We start from the raw sequence: 12,052 nt of genomic DNA, 5'->3' as shown, positions 1-12,052 counted from the left end.
CCAATTCCGTCAACCCGAATATAACAGTTGAAAAGACAAGGAACAAATGAAACTGAACTGATATCATAACACGGAGAGCGAGAGACGGTCAGTTCATTTGAATATTACAGCTCACACACTCTCTTCTATTCTACAGCTCTTTTCTCTCCTTCATCATCATCAAAGTGAGTTGAAGAGCTGTTTGATTTTTTTTGCGAGCTGTTCCGCGTCAACTCACTTCAAAGAGTCGATTCTTCGGAACAGCTCATGAGCGGATGGCACATCTCTAGTGGAAATGAGAATGAAATTCTACAAAATCATCCCGTCTTTTTCACATAAATTCTCGAAATCCGAACATAGTAGGCATCGTTCGAATAAGAATCGTAGCAGTTTGTAGAGAGCCGCCGGCAGCGTTCGGATGCTGTTTGTAAACAATACCGACAGCAATTCCAATATGGCTGAAAGTGCATTTCATATGATTGTTTCACCTGGTACATATAGAGGCGCCTTGGTCATAACCAGGGATGGTAAAAAATCACATTCAACGATCAATGAATAAGTATATCCCTCTAGTCGGATATTTTTAAATCACCCCCAGCAGGCGATGCTCTTTTATTCTTCATATGTACACAGAGAGAATACTTGGAACGGTGAGCTACCAAGATCTCAAAAAAGCAATATGAAAGCGGAATCCTCACTGCTTGCACTCTCGAAACATTACTTCTACTACTCAAGTTTTATCGTGAGTGCAAGCCACAAACGGTTAATCCCATTCCATAGAGCGGATGATGAGTTCTTGATCGGAAAGTGTAACAAGAGACGAACAACTGAAATCTTACGACACTCATCGAGGGATTTTTAATTCTCTATTGCATTGTCCGCAGTGAGTGGCTGACTCAGTCTCGTGTCGATTTTATTTTTCTGTCGTCTCCCGCCCGATGAACAGCAGACGTGTAATGGATGCAAGTGATTAATTTTATTACCAGCAGATTTGGGCGAATCTCATCCCGCCCGAAATCGTTTTTAGATACCAATAATTCTGAACATTCACAGTTCTCTCCAAATAATTTTTCCAATAGTAATTCAATTAGTGACTTCACGAAACACCTTTCGAATTCGATTGAATGTCAGACCCTTTCTTATTTTGTAGATAAAACGGATCACATATTTGATTAATTCAATTCTGTGTGGTTACGTTCTTCGTTGCGAATAAATGTAATGAATTAGTATGGACGTATTTTATTCATATATCGTGGACTTCCGACATATCTGGCAGTAGATTTATCGAACGACTAATGTTTTTTATATCCCTTCAAACTTGTTGCATCTCTCAAGTGTACATACTGCTTTGACCGCAGATTTGCATGGTTAAATCTGGTTAATTTCAGGTATTCAGTCTTCATTTTGTCGAATGAATACTGTTGGAAAAATAGGTATCGCAGCAAATGATTATCAACATCCTACCTTATCATCAAACGGTATGCTAAGAATTTCAGTGAACTGACGGCATTGGAATATATGCTTTGTGGGGACCACACAATTATTATCAGAGCTGATAAACACCCGACTGGAAGTCATGAACATCAATTCAATGTGCCCAAGATAAATTTATCCTTTAAAGGTCTTAAATCTTTCTAAAGATGATCATATGGAATATATTCCAATGTCGTCTGGAATAACCTATCCAACACCTTATGATCGTAATATTGTTTTCGCTATTATTCTGATGTTTCATAACACGGCACTCTATTGATTATTCGCCGAAAATGAATAAAAAATATCCTTGAAGTTAGCCTACGGTTTTAGTAGCAGTGCAATATGGTGAGCCAGTCTCAGGATAAGAAAACATTTAAAAATAAAGGTTTTTTTTTTGAATGAATCAATAGTAAAACAAAACGTCAAAAAATTACTCAGCTTTGTGATAGCAGAGAATCATTATCCATTTGAGTTGTATGAGTATTCGCACCCCCCCCCCCCCCGCCCCCCCACACTAACTGTGGATAGTCAAACTGCATACAAATTATGTAGAGTTTTTACAATCCAAAAATTTTATGAGTAAATATTTACGTGCTTACACAAAAAAAACACATGTTGACATATTTGCGCTAATTTATGTTTTTTGATTAATTCAAGGTAATCAAGGTCTTTTCTAGCCACCAGTTTACTCGGGCCCGAAAAAAGAGGTCTGTATTTGGGCTGGCGGAAAAATATATCTCGCAAGACCACGTGTTCGATGTCGTAATAGCCTTGGCCAATAACGCATTTACATTAACTCATAAAATTAGTGATTTGAGGGGGATTATTGTTTGTAGTCTCTTGTAGATTAATTTAAATACCATCTGAAAAATCCTCTGTGAAACATTAAACATTAAAGTCGTCCTATCTGCTGTAGCGCATTTTTTTATTTTACCCAGATTCATCGAAGTAAACGCACTCGGAAAGGAAAATTGAACGCCCGGACGAGAGAGCGAGAATCGTACGTCATAGAGACACTCATTCCCATGGAGCAAATTCTTGTTAGGAGTTGTAAACAAAACGAGGACGGAGAGTAACTCAATTATTCGAACTACTTTCAGTCTAGCAATGCTTTGGTCAACTCAGAGTTACCAAGAGAAAATCATTTGGTTATGATGGGTGAGGATTAATAGTTAGTCGCAGTTTGCACAGATTGCGATCTGTGCAGTTTGCGATTAATCGTAAATCACATCATGCTCCCTTGTTTTCCATCCTTGGTCATAACCAAACAAAATTTTACTTACACACTAAACAGAAAATATTTGACACGAACAACCTATTGTGACCGTCGATGATTAATTGATCGGTAACACACTATGAGAATACGCACTTTTAAGCGGACCTTATACGGTCAACTTTATTGACAATATGATGACATTTGAGAGCATAATGACAGCTGAACATGGCCGACGACGCAGAAATCCGGATTTTCTGATTTTCGAGCATCAATATCGTGACATTTCATATAGATGCATGATGTTGACGTTTTACCTCACGGACTTCCAGACTGAGTTGCCAGATATGCAAGCGCACATTTAATTTTTGTTAGTCTTTTTTGCGATTGCAATTAAAATTTATAAACTACTGAAATTGTAGGAATCATAAATGGAAGCTTTTGGTTTGGAAAACCGATACTTTGAATAGCAAAATACGGTACTTTTCACGATACAAATCAAAACTTCAAAGTAAACTGACAATGTGATGGTGAGAGAGTGGATGAAACTTAACAACGTTTTAGGAATTTTTTAACGTTGAACTCGGTGATTCTTTGCGCTAGTGAGCGAGTTGTGTGTTTCTTCACACTCCGCTATAAAATTTGGAGAATGAGAAGATCTGGGAAAATCACAGATGAAAAAACATCATGTGTTAATTCAAGCTACAGTAGAATTCCGATTATCCGCGGAATAGTCGGACAAACTCACCGCGATTAACGAAAATCGCGGATGACCCATTAAAGGACAAAAAAAATGCAAACACGAAAAGAGATGTTTCAACATAAAAACTATGTTCTATCAATACAGAAATCAATCAACTATCCATCTATAAGGTAGTGTACACCAGTGGCTAAATAATGTAAAAGCCATGACCACAACAAAAGAGCATGGGCCTACCACTCACTAACAAATTCCGGAAAGGCCTATTGATTTACTATGGAACTCGCAGTCACGAATAATCCGCAGGGCGGATCACCCGCTCGCGGATAATCGGGGTTCTACTGTCATAGTCTCATTTATGGAATAAAAACATTTGCTTGCAGATAAAATAACTTGCATATATTTTCGCAAACTAAAATAATCTGGCATCTCTGAAACTGAAAGGAACAGTCTGTATTTGTGAAACGAGTATTATGATGTATTTTTGAGAAGAAAAACCGAATTCTAAAGTGTAAATTATGAATGAAAATTAACTTTTACGAATCAAATTAGTATTCTATGTGAATGCAAATCACTTTTTTTCTGCAAGTGGTGAGAAAATCCCATACAAAAATTATGTCTGAAATTGACGTTATATTATAATAATACATTTTAGTAGGAATATCTGAAAATTCAGAGGAAGTAGGTTAAGTTAAGGTTAGGACTACGCGCTTCAACTAATTAAATAATACCAAGTAGATATTTTCATTCAAATTTTACCAATTGAAAATTGCCTTTTATCCTTCTAATCTGATAGAGAATAGTTTGGATCCCAAACTCGAATGTCGCCACTAGCCATCGCGGATATTTTCGTTGTCTCGGGTTGAGGGCGATATTGACCGTGTAATGTGGAAAAATATTGATTGAGGTTAGATCAGATGTTGAAAGCCTAGCTGTCACGATATTGAAGACACTTATTGTCAATCCGGTTGATCGTGTAAGGTGCCCAATAGAGTTCGCAGGAATAATATTTGCGCAATTAATGGAATGGGCCGGCTGAAAACTTACTGAAGAAGTTTACATAGCCGGCTCCCGGAAACTCTTTAAGTTGACCTAGAAAGTAAAAAAAAAGACGGGTGGGTAATGTCGGGGACATAACCGGAGTGACGTAGGACTATACAAAGGGGACAGCTTTTGTTAAATATATATTTTTAATATATTGTTTTATTTTCTTCTCCTACGTGAATACCTATCTACCTGAAAAATGGATTAGTTTACTGTTTACTCTTTATGAATATGTTGATGGTTCTGAAAAGAACCTTTGGTGTTGTGTTTTTGTTATCACTCGATATTCCCATCTTGTTCGGTTAAACCTTCCTGTTTAGCTATTGCGTTTGCCACTCGCCACAGCTTTCACAAATTCCTTTGCGGAAAATTTCTTCCCATCCAGCTTGTGACATGTTGTTCAGTAAATTACATTTAATGCGACATGCCGGAGAAACACTTTGCCACTCACTGAAACTAATTGTTGCCTTGATGAGCGCCGAACCGAAGCTGCTCTGTTCTTGATGCGGGTTTTCTGATTGTCGTGAGCAGCTTTGCAAGCCAACTTGAGCACTCCGACGGCCGAAACTCTATAATCGCTGTTAGGTATACTGGTGCTCCGGCACCAATCCGTTCGGCCTAGTTACCCTTGCGGAGCAATCAGTGAATGCGACCAACAGGGAACTGGAGACCTGCACGGTTCGAGTGAGACTTTGAAAAAAACCATTTTTTTTTAGTAGGAAAAAATGCAAGGGGATTTTGCCTTTCCCTTCACTTTTCCTCCTTTACCATGTCCAGACATGACTGCTTGGGTTGGTTTGTTGATGTATTGTGATGCGAACCGATGTGGTGTACGGTTTGAATGAGAATGATCGTTACGGCAGCGGAGCGAGGATTTTTAAGCTGACTGGCTGGCTCGAGAATTACTCATGTGTGAGACTGCGACCAATGTTTCGTTCATTTTTTTCTTTTTCCTTTCCAATCGTGCTTCATTCTATTTCGCTGCTGCTCTGATTGCCCGTTTTGGTCGGTACGATTTGAGGTCTTTGCGATCTATTGAGAAATGCTCGAGTTATAAGCGTTCCAAATCTTGCATTTTTTCCTACTTGTTCAGTGCCTAGATTTCCATTTCACCCCCTATATCTTCCGGTTAGACGTAGTCCTACGTCAAAAAGACAGATTTGGTTTCGTTTCGTTCGAGGGAATGATAAGTATGTTCAAAATTTACTTAGTTTAAGTGATAAGCCAATCGTCTCATCATCGATGGGCGCAGAAATGAATTTTTTTCGAGTTTGCGGCTCAATTGAATAAGTGCCAGTACAAACTGCGGAACACATTCACTCCGTTTTGAACCACCGCTGCTGCTCGGCGACTTAATAGCGTTCCTCTTGAGGGCTGTATTCTGTGTGGCCCTGCATTTCTTCCAGTAAAAACAGCTTCGCGACTAAAAAGAAATATACAAGTATAATTATAATTAAAATAAAACAAACTGCTTACCTTCGAATTGCATCGCTTCCACAAGAGAAATGGCGATTGCACACACACAGTTGCTAAGCATGAAAATACTCAAGGTTACTCATGCTATGAAGTAAAATGTACGAATCGTTGGTAGGGATGTAAATTGTGTTTGACATTAGTTTTACAAGGATTTGGTAATATGTACAAAAAATGTGTACATTATACCAATGTTTCGGTTACTAAAGACTTGGTAGCTGTGTTTACTAATGTTTTTCTCCAGTGTAGGAACTGTAATGTGCGTACTTCGCAGTCGTCATTCCTCTTGAGGAAATAAAGCTATTCGGAGGTAAGTTTTTTTTTTTTGGTTTTTATTAGATTCAAATACACTGGAGTCGCTTTTTACGCGGGGGATACGTGCCGCGTAAACAAAAACCGCGCAAAAGAAAATCGCGTAAATTCAAAAATCCGCGTAAAAATAAAGTGGGTAATTTTCAAAATCCGTGTAAAAACAAACAGTGAATTAGTAGTTTAAAATACAACCCATACTCTAACAATTGATTACCTCAATTTTTTTGCATGCTACAATCATGCTATCAGTATCTTCTTTTTTTCCCAGCTACTAATCAGTGATACAATACAAACTTATTTCGTGAAATGTCACATCAATTAGCAAATTAAATTTTCACGCGGTTAATGCGTGCCGCGTAAATTTCGAAATCCGCGTAAAAAAAACCGCGTAAATTCCGAAATTCACGTAAATTCCAAAATCCGCGTAAAAATAAACCGCGTAAATTCCAAAAAACGCGTAAAAAGCGACTTCAGTGTATATTCAACTTTTGTTTCTCTTCGGCGAAAAAGGCGAAAACAAATTCTCGACCACACACTGGAGGAAAACATTAGTAAATGCAGCTACCAAATCTTTAGTAGTTGAAACATTTGTAAAATGTACGCATTTTTTGTACATATTACCAAAACTTTGTAAAACGGATGTCTAATGCAATATACATCCCTACTAAAGATTCGTACATTTTACTTCATAGCATGTGTAACCTTGATTGTTTTCATTTCTAGGAACTGTAATGTACGTACTTCGCAGTCGTCATTCTTCTTGAGGAAACAAAGCCATTCGGAGGTAAGGTTTTTTGGTTTTTATTAGATTAAAATATATGTAGCTTTTGTTTCTCTTCGTCGAAAACAAATTCTCGACCACAAAGATATCGAGAACTTGTTTTCGCTGCGGGAAAACAAAAGTTTAATTCGTTGTAGTGAAATCTTAATACACCGAATCTTATAAAAATAAACTTCAACACAATCCTTTCCCTTTTAATTTTCAGTTTCTAACCTTGGATTAAAATTGCACAGTTGACTGGTGGAATATTCAATGTATACTAGACTAAGCATTTGCAACACAAATAAATGTCAGGTAATCACATATATTTCATCACAAACCCATATTTAAAACTAACTATAATCATACATCAGGAAACGGGAGAGCAAATAATGCGGATGAAATGTACTGCGATCTGGTCCCATCAACTGCCAATCAGTTGTTCCTGTCCTAAAGGATGAAAATGTGCAACAGGAAAAGGAGCAAAACCTTGATGAGCGAGGATTTGAAAAAACATATGAGACTGATTCGGTCGAGGCTGCGATTAAATCTGTCTATTTGCACGAGCAATGTTTAGATATAGAATGTAGGATGTAGGAAATTACTGTGTAAAAGATAATGTATGATTAAAGACAACTTTATAAATAAGAATTAATTATCAATAACATAATGTCATTATCCCTTATCATTATCTCTTACAAATAAAAAACAACGTTTTCACTGATGTTGCTCCAATGGTGGGCCAACATGCCCACCATCCTACAAAAATAATGCCTACCAATTTTCTTTTGTGAGATGTACCAATGATTAGTAGGGTAGAAAATGACTAGCGAATTGGTAACATTTACGAAAAAATTCGTCATATATACTAAATTTTCCTCTCAGTGTATAGGGCCTCGAATCGATGTGAGTTTTGCTCGTTAGCTCTATTTTACTATTATAGAAACCGAGCAATTCGATAGCATCGACCGTTAGCGGTGAAACTGTCATAATTTTTCGAGTTGTTTGGTTTGCTTGATGCATAACTTCAATAAAATTATTTTGTTTTGGTTTGCGTCCCTGATACTTTTCAACATTTCAGAAACGCTTAAATACAGTAGAACCACGGCAGTGGAACTTCATACAAATCACTCGTCGAAAAGTGTCTCCTTTTTCACCGCTTGTTTACATCGACGAATATATTTTTTTCCACTATGTTTCGTAGGAGAGTGTATGCATACTGACAGATTTCTACTACGAGGTGTTTAATGAAGGATGGAAGGTGGGAATGTTTATGTTTATATATGATTTATCGTACGATTTAATTGAATGCATAAAAAATGTCAACAAAACTGGGGTTAAGCACCTTTTTGAATTTGAACAAATATTGATAAGAGATTCCCAGCAATTATTGATGTTTATTGCGTGATTTGGTTACTGCATAAGTTGTTTGAAACGAAGGTTTAGTGTAATGATTTCATTTTGAAGATTATATTCACAAACATGAGTATGATTAATATAAATTGCATGTATATGATGCGCCTGCCAACCCATACATGCAGGCGTGGAGGCGATATGCATACATCCTAGAAAAACTTAAATCGTATAATTATCGTTTATATTACATCATATAACCCATATACATGTATATGGCCTCCAATTTCATATGCATATGCCAGTTATACACATCATACAAGTAATGTGTCTTGGATGTATGTATATCGCCTCCAATTTTAGATTTTTGACATAGGACTACGTCTTACATTAAGGGTGCCAAATCAGAAAACAGGTCACGTTTTTATGAAATAAAGTTAACGTTAGTAACTATTTTTTTCTACGGACGGATTTAAACGATTTACATACCAATCAAATTGGAAATTTTCTTAGATTTTTTGTTTGATATGCTATACATCACATTCCCATAGTCTGTATATGGTTTAAATTGATGAAAATTGGAAGCATTCCCATTTTCCCATACATTTGTTCTGTCCGTTTGTGTGCTTTCCCGAACAGAGCTGTCAATAACGGGTATCTTATGCAGCCGCTAGAACAGAAACAACGAAGGGGGATAGCGGAAAGAGAAAATTTGCGAAGTAAACTCCACCATTGCATACTAAGTAAGCTGTCGCTAGCGTATAAGTATTGCATCTCCTCTGACGAAAACTCTCAGAATCTTTCTGTGCCCGAAACAACAAAGGTCGCTTATTCTGCTCGTTTTGTGTTTAATGTTTCCCCTCAAGCTGTGAACGCTAGCGAATATTTCACTGAAGTGCATCTGGCATTGCAATTAACACAACCATCCAAGTCATGGCAAAGAAGGCGAAAGAAGAGAAGAGTGCAAATGATTATAGGTCGCTTCTAAACATCGATGTATGGTTTTTTGTGTGTTGCTCGTTTTCGTTGCGCGAAACATAGAAACTTAGAGAAACTTTGTTGACGGTTTTGACCGAGAGTCGAGAAACGATTTTTCATAAACGGTCATTCTCGCGATGTTTCATTTTTAGCACTGCAACTGTGTGCATATGTTAGACGCGTGTTTGATGCTTTTTGAATGACGATGCCCTTTTTCTTTTGAATTATAGACACTTGAAACTCAGACAGTTCATTCGTCTTTGATGGCAATGCACGGAAGATGCCTCTCGTTAATATTCAGTGCAATGTGTGCATTGATATAAAGAAACAAATTGCGACATGTGACCAATTAGTGTATTGTTCTCGCAAAGGCAAAAAATGATCGTTGCTTCTCGAAATGATTCTACAAAACTACGCAAGCCATTAAACCTTTTCGAAGTCCCCGGAACTTTTTACTAAAGAGTTATTTATTAAATTTCGACGTATTCGCAAATAATATTCGAAATGATAAACCATTATATTTCAAATGAAAAAAGATTGCATAGTCCTATGTTCTAAGCGGTTGTATCTCGGATACAACCCCTCGAATCTTTTACGATTTAATGTTTGCTGGGCAGGTCCGAAGGCAATTTTAAATTGTTAAAATATGAATGAAATTTTTTACTTCATGTTATTTGATTACTCAAAACATGTAGTACTGAACTTTATTTAACCATTTCTATATAAATTTTGCGATATTTCCACTAAAGCACAATAAACAAACAGTAATGACGCATCCGATTGCAACTCTTTCGTATCATATGTAAGATCTTTAATTGCCCTAAAATCATATTTCAGATAGCCATACGAGATAGCTGCGGCTTGATAATCCAAACAACCGGAGTTCAAATACCATCGGAGCATTTTTACAACCGTCGACACCACTCATATCAAACATTTATATCCCTAAAAGTCAATTGATTAATTCCTTTTTGTACAAACATAAATGTTTATAAAGGTTCTATATACATACAAAAATGGTGATTCCCCAGGCCGAACATTTTACTTTAATATTTTCCGCCATTTTTTTATGGCAGTGATGAATCGTATATTCGTATGACAACAGACTTTTTATGTTATTAGGTATTGCCTAATAACCTTGCATGTACAGTAGTGGGACACAAATAATTGGACATTTTCATCTCTAATTGGATATTTTGTAAACATCGAGTTTGGTACCCAAAGTATGGCCCCAGATTGAAAGTTGCCACCAGATGTCGACATTGTACCACTATCATCGTGAATGTCCGATTACAGGCCAATCACCTCTAATGCGACACTGAGTAGTGCCTCGGTATGTCGAGGATTAGATGTAACTTACTGTACATGCTCTTTGGGCGCAACATATACCACCCAAAATATCAGATATTCGTTGCTCTATATACGATTTAATTTTTGCTGGGTTGGCATACTTGGCAACTTGGTTTGTCAAGTTCATAATCTCATGTTTACAGTTTTGAGTTAAGTGGAATTGAATGACGAAGTGGAACTAATTTATTTTTGTCACTATGTTTATCAGAACGCCAAAGACCGGCAAACAGATAATCTTTCGTTCTTAAAAGTTAAAAATAAAAAAAGCAACTTTAACTTTCACTTTTCTTGAAACCGGAAATATTCGGACTTAAAAATAATTTTTAAAGTAATATTCCAAATATACATGTATTTACAAAAATCTATAACAATTATTATAATTATCAAGAACGTTTTCCGCCATTCGCTTTTTGATTGTCTGTAGTAAATTGTATATACGCATGACAATAGTCGTACTAGATGCATGTATAAGTCGTATATTCATCCATCCAATCATCGTGAGAACTGTTGCAAGTGGAAAATAAATGTGTGCGTTGCCTATGATGCGAACATAAATAACAATATAATACAGTAATTTAAATTTAATACGACATGCCGAGGCACCAATCAGTGTCGCTTTGGAGGCGATTTTGGTCTGTAATTGAACATCGGCGAGGTGAGTGGTACAGTGTCTACGTCTGGTGGCAACTTTAATGTGGCGCCATAATTTGGGCCCCGAACTCGATGTTTACAAAAATGTCCAATTAAACGTGTCACATTACAGGTCTGTCCAATAATATAAACGTCGCATTAAATGTAACTTACTGTATATAAACAATATTTATTCCCAGCTGTTTTGAGGCACCTCGCACAAATTGACAATATCATTCAGTTGTCAGTGCAAGTCGGAGCAATTTTTAGAGTGTAAAAAAAGTTCACTGTTTACATAAAAGCAATCTCAAATCGGTCCCACTTTTTTGCTTGAAGTTACTATCCCCTGGTAGAACCCCGATTGTCCGCGAAATAGTCGGGATAGATCACCGCGTATAACGAAAATCGCGGATAACGCAATGAAAGGCTAAAAATGAAATACAAACTCGGAAAAAAGATATTCTAGCATGAAAACTATGTTTTATTAATACAGAAATTATTGAACTATCCATCTGTGAGGTCGTGGACAACAGTGATCAGATAATGTGAAAGCCATGACTACAAAAGAGCAAGACTCTACCATTACCTGATACATTTCGGGAAGGTTTTTATAATTACTAGGGAACTCGCATTCGCGGATAATCGCGGTTCTACTGTATATACTGCAATTGCAACACATGCAATTCGAGCTCGGTATGAAATTATCTCGATTTACAAAATACGAAATTTTGCTCGGTGTGCGATTGTATCAAATTCTCGATTCGATTTATATAATAGGACCCAT

This window comes from Toxorhynchites rutilus, chromosome 2 (genome assembly GCF_029784135.1).
Source record: "Toxorhynchites rutilus septentrionalis strain SRP chromosome 2, ASM2978413v1, whole genome shotgun sequence".
In the NCBI taxonomy this organism is placed as follows: Eukaryota; Metazoa; Arthropoda; class Insecta; order Diptera; family Culicidae; genus Toxorhynchites; species Toxorhynchites rutilus.
This window is presented reverse-complemented; position numbering follows the sequence as displayed.